Source organism: Alligator mississippiensis, chromosome 14 (genome assembly GCF_030867095.1).
Source record: "Alligator mississippiensis isolate rAllMis1 chromosome 14, rAllMis1, whole genome shotgun sequence".
Classification (NCBI taxonomy): domain Eukaryota; kingdom Metazoa; phylum Chordata; order Crocodylia; family Alligatoridae; genus Alligator; species Alligator mississippiensis.
Window position 1 is genome coordinate 9,999,316 of NC_081837.1, and position 6,000 is coordinate 10,005,315.

Sequence of the window (6,000 nt, forward strand, 5' to 3'; positions counted from 1 at the left end):
CCCAGGGCAGATTAATATTAAATTTTCTAAGTTTTTTAGCGGCCTTGGGGGCTGGCGGGCCACATCTGGTCCCTGGGCCACATTTTACCCACCCCTGCTTTGAGAGGAAGGTCACCCCGGTCCCCTTGTTTCTGGGCCTGTGTCTCTGCAGTAAGGGTCTAAGCCACAGGATTGCAAGAAGTGGGTTAGAACAGGGCAAGCACCTCAGCCCTGCAAAATCCAGCTACTAGATCTCCCCTGACCTCACGCTGTTAGAAGTCACTGGGTGATGCCCCAACAGCCAAGGTTACAATCCTGTCAGTTGTCAAGGAAGTCTACTTGAGACTGGTTAGACTACTAGCACATAGTTAGAAGGGGTGGAGAAAATGAGGAGGTGAGCTGAATGTCCTAATTAACCAGTCCTTCAGGTCCTAACTTCCATTATTACATGGCTTGGTGTTGGACAATGAGATTGTAGGTAATTGGGACTGATGATGCCAAGTCCAGGCAGTGTTGCATTCTTTCCAATCAACTGGATCTTGATGTTGCCAGACCTCCTGGGAGATGGGAATAGGGAGAAGTGAAAGAAAGAAACCTCTAGTAGGCTCTGCTTTGCTGCCATACAGCTGTTTGGACTAACCTAACCTGGTCATTTTCTTTGCAGAGGAAAATCTTCATTACTCCTGGCTGCTAGGGTCTCTGAAGACAGCTCCTGCTTATTTTGCTTAAAGTAGCCCAAGTCTTTGTTGCTTAATAGAGGCAACACAGAACTGGCAGGCTCTGCAGCTACTGATTAATCCCACCCCTCCATGACAGCCAATTTTTCCCCATAAACTGCAAGAAAGACTCAATATAAGACGTTCTTAGCCCCTCATGCAAAAGAAAGATTTTTTTCCTCTGATGCCAAGTATTTGCAAAGAGCAAGAAACAGCAGACTACAGGAACACTTAGCTAATAACTAGGCAAAATACTGGTATTGTACTCTAGAAGATTATAAACATATTACCAGTACTGATGCATCACTTGCATTGATGTGGAATAACTTCAGAGAGCCAAATCATACCATTTTAACAGCCAAGCAAAACACTCATATTGGGCAAATTGTTATCATCCTTCCATAGGACTCAAATCCACACACAAGAAGAAACAAATTGATCTAAAACGCTGCCATTTCACTTCTGCCATCTGGCTTTTTATTTCTATTCCTTCAAGTAGACAGCCTTTTATTTTTCACCATGGTCCACTTCAGAAAATTCTATTAGCAGTAACTCACATACCTTAAAATGAATTAGTAGGAATGATGTGGACAGCAGGAGCGTATCACTCGGTCAATAAAAGCAGGACTGCAATAGACAACGAAGATCCCCAGGAAACCCCTTTCAACCAAAAAACAACACTTTAGAAAGCACTGTTTCCTTGAAGATAAACATGTACTTATCACTTGAAGTGATTTACATTAACCCTGTTCAAAACAGTAATGAAAAACAAAGAGCCATCACAAACAAGAATGAATTTCCAAGCACTTTTCTAAGAACCCAGAGGTAGAGAGCAAATTCTATAAAACCTCTAGTTCAACCAGATGGCCGGCCTTTGGTTATTCATGTATGTTTACCACAAAGAAGATTGTATAGGCAAGCTGACAGCCACAAGATAATGCTATAGCATAGTGCAAAGAAACATAACTGAAGTATTTACTGCATACCGCTTAGGACAGCTGTCCAAACTGCTCCTTTTGAGAAAAGCTCATTGAAACAACCAGTTCAGCAAGGAGGATTATCTGCCATTCCTTCCCATTCACTCAACAGGGGGGGGAGGGAGGGGAGTTTATAAATTCTAAGCATTATGCATGGCATCCCTGTATGCAAGGAAGCATGCATTAACACCATTTGTATCGCCCAGTGGTGCTCAACCTTTTGGCCCCACAAGCCAGATGAGTAGCAAAGGGTCACTCTGTAGGTCAGACTGGGTCCCATGCACCAGGATTAGACCCTGTGCTGCCCCCACCCAATCCCACATGCTGGGATCAGGCCACATGCAGACCCCATCCTATCATGGTGGGATTGAGTTTTGGGTCCCTGCACAGTCCCCACCCTGCGCAGCCAGTGGGGCCCCCTGAAGGTCTAGAAAATTAGCAGCAGGGAAATGGCAATTAACACTGTCACCACTCCCCTGTCACCAATTTTTTGGTGATCCACAGGGAACCCAGATCATATGGCTTGGCTCCAGGGTCGTATCTGGCCTGCAGGCCTGGGGTTGAGCACCCTGGTATAACCAATTTACGTAGCCATAGCAAAGAGGTGATTTTAATGACTTGCCCAAGGTCAAATAAAGAACCAAATTAGGATTAGAAATCAGGAAGTCCCAACTCCCAAATCCATGTCCAGTTTTCTATGTTGCAGAGCCTCTCCAAGCTCTTTGTTTCCCCTTTTCTCATTTTTTCTCTCCCTGGTTACATGACCCTGGTGTTTTCCCTGGCATAAAAATACAGTAAATGGCAAACATCTTAATCGTTAGCAGTTTCCAGGGAAGTCTTTGGTACAGTTTCCTGGGGGGAAACCTGGTTTGATCTTTCCTTCTTATACCAAATAACAGATCCCATCCTTTCACAATGAGAGATGCCAAACTGACGTCTCCATTAAGTTTCTCCTAAATTGCAACAACAAACCAGAACCAGGAAAGCCTATGCTGAGGCTCTCTGCCAACTTACATATTAGTTATTTTGAGGTTTCCCTATTGTGGATGCCATATATGTATATATTTAATGAAACCCAGCCCTCACTTGGGAAGCAAGTTAAGCACTAATACCGTAGTTACTACAGGACCTGTGAAGATGCATCAACATGGATAGATGCATCAATATGGAGTATAGATAGATAAGAGCCAAAGTGAGCCACTTCCCTCCTTCACCAGTTTACAACCTCTTTGTGAACCTCTACAGTAACCCTTAAAAAGGGGATTCATCTACTAACACTGGCAACCTTTCTAAACCAAATGAAAAAAAACTAACCCCTCACAATTTTTCCATTCAAAAGACCAGGCTACAAACTTAACACCGATTCCAATAATTTTGCCATTCTCACGTGCAGCGAGAGAAACATTTTGAAAATCAGTTGAAAGTCAATAAACTAATCATCTGATTTAGAAATGTAAATTCTGCTTCAGAGTAAAAGTATACACTACGTGACTATTATAACGACACATGAGTCACATCTATCATATCGGACATAGTCATCAGAAATTCCCAGATCTGCTTTGGTGCACGCGGCTTACACTCGAATGTCACGAAGGTTATCAGACAGCAAGACGGCTGCATAAAAATCACGTCATTAAGTACATACGGCGCTGGCTTCTTGCCAACTTCAAAAACAACGACGCACGTAGGATTTCAAGGCTTTCTGTACGATACGCGCGCTTGTCTCTATTATTCTCCCTCTACGTTACATTTGTTCCAACGGCGAACCCGAAACGGCGGCCGTCCACAACCGCTCACCTGTTACGTGCCGCCTAGATTCGTCGCTATTTCTAACGCGCTCGTCCACATTTAAGGTGCATTAGGCAGCTCCGCTCCCGGGAAGAAGCGACTCCGCGCCCTACCTCCGTAACACCCTCACGTAAAAGCGCTTGTACCACGGACGCGGGGGACGCAGCCGAGCCACCCCAACAGCGGGAAGTTCTCTCACGTGGATCGTGAGATAACGACAGAGGCACCCGTGCAACACACCCAAGGCAGCGACGTTACAGCCCGAAGACGCACGGTTAACCCCCGCGGACGCCACAGCTTCCTCGCGACGGTTTGTCCGAGGACGCCCAAGAGCCGCGCACGCATCCTACGAAAGCATTTTCGGATGCTGTTGGTAAATCACAGATTACAAGCCACCCGCTCGCACAAAGACTGAATAATGAATAAAATAATCAGGATATGATAAAATAATGGATCCTTTCCCACCCCCTCCCCTGCCCTGCCCCCTCCCTTTTCTTTTCGAGCATCTATTTTTAAAGGCAACCGCCGGATCTCCCTTCCGCCTTCACACGGGCGCGTGCAAGTGTGCATGCACAAGCATGGGTGCGCGTGCAAGGGGGGGCTCCTCACCTGGCGCGGGGGTCAGGGCTGGGGCTGGGGCTGCTGCCGCCTGCGCCTCCTCCCGCGCCTCCTCGCGTCCGCCCGGCGGGAGCCCCGCAGCGCAGCCGCCGCCGCCTCCATCGCAGCGCCCGGCCCGACCGGCCCGACCCGACCCGACCCGACCCGCTGCCTCAGCGCCGCTCCGCCGGCCGCCGCCGCTGCCATGGAAATCACAAGCGCGCCCTGATTGGCCGCGCTCGGGGCCGGAGCCCGCATGTGTCGCGGAGTCTGATTGGTGCCCCCGGGAAAAAAAAAATAAAAAAAAAATAAAATCACGGCGTTGATTGACAGCCGGGCAAGAGTGGGCGGGGCTCGACCACAGGAGGGGGCGGGGCTTCCTCCACAGCTGTCGCCTGTGAAGGGGGGGGCGCACATCTGGAAGGGCGCACAGCTGGGTTTTTGGCCTCAACCTGTGGATGAAGAGTGAGATGAACATCTGGGTCCTGGGCTGCGCAGCTGGGTCTGGGCCACAGGCGGGGTGAGCTCTAGGTGTGGACCCTGCATTTAGGAGACAGCTGCCCAGTAAAAGGATATGAGCACCGAAATCAGCAGCTGGGGGCCGCTGGGCCCGGCATTTAGGAAACAGCTGTCCAGTAAAAGTATATGAGTATCAAAATCAGCAGATGGAGGCTGCTGGACCCTGCATTTAGGAGACAGCTGCCCAGTAAAAGGATATGAGCACCGAAATCAGCAGCTGGGGGCCGCTGGACTTGGCATTTAGGAGACAGCTGCCCAGCAAAAGTGTATGAGCCCCAAAATCACCAGCTGGGAGCTGCTGAGTGTCCAAACCCTGTATTCAGGGGACAGCTGGGGGCCGCTGGACCTGGCATTTAGGAGACAGCTGCCCAGCAAAAGTGTATGAGCCCCAAAATCACCAGCTGGGAGCTGCTGAGTGTCCAAACCCTGCGTTCAGGGGACAGCTGGGGGCCGCTGGACCTGGCATTTAGGAGACAGCTGCCCAGCAAAAGTGTATGAGCCCCAAAATCACCAGCTGGGAGCTGCTGAGTGTCCAAACCCTGCGTTCAGGGGACAGCTGCAGAGCAGAAGCATAGGTCGAAGAAAAGTGGATGTTGGTGGTGGTGTAGATGTGCACCTAGATCAGGGATTTGCAACGTTTAGGTGCCCACATTCGAATTGAAAAGAAAAAGCAGCGGGTGCCAATAGGAATATTAAAGCTTAGAATGTAGATCTATCCGATCATCTCATCCATTATGTAAAATTGCATTCGATCCGCAACTTCAAAATGCAGCTTCCTTTTACTTTGTGTTCTTTTGAAGTTTTATCCACTGTGTCGGAAACCGCTGACTTACTAGACACCAACACCTGCACCTGTGTAAATGGTCAGGTGGGGAATCTTGATTTGGAAGAGCACCTGGCTGAACAAATGTCAGCACATCACTAGCAACCCTGCTGCATACTTCCAAGTCTGGTGTTTTACAGAGGGCCCCTTGAGAGTTATGTGATAATAGGAAATATTTATGGAGCACTTTTTATTCCAAGGGATCCCAACATATGCTACAGCAAACATAGGCCAGCTTGATTAAGTTATGAAAGGGAATATATGACATGGTCACAAGTGATAGTGCCACAGATCTGAAGGCCCAGGAACTCTCTTCTAGCTCTAGGTTGTTGGAGATGGCCTCCCCTATTTCTGATATCAACCCACTGCTGAAGAGGTCTTTTTTATTTGTTAAGAGAGTTTTCTCCAGTTTATAGAAAGATTTTAAAATAATCATCACCCCACTCAAACCACCAGGGACCTAACTTGGAAAAACACACCTAGTTTGCTAAAAAAAAGTAAAGTAGAGACAGTGTCTGTTTCTCTGAGGTCCAGAACAGTGATCTGAATTGCACTGCTCCATTAAAGTAGCAAAAAGTACAACAAGGGCTTTCACTAAGTC

General features: G+C 48.0%; 1 protein-coding gene across 3 annotated transcripts in view; it reads right to left on the minus strand.

Moving 5' to 3' along the window:
- Positions 1-4,242, minus strand: part of TPST1 (tyrosylprotein sulfotransferase 1) — a 52,723-nt gene extending 48,481 nt beyond the window's left edge. The window contains exon 1 of one of the 3 annotated variants that reach the window (XM_014608133.3): positions 4,070-4,241. The gene's annotated coding sequence lies outside the window, so the exon portion shown is untranslated. Of the gene's footprint in view, positions 1-1,256; positions 1,356-4,069 lie in introns of those variants that run through there. The other 2 variants (XM_059717724.1, XM_019493466.2) reach the window with 2 other exon arrangements.
- Between the last annotated feature and the right edge of the window lie 1,758 nt (positions 4,243-6,000).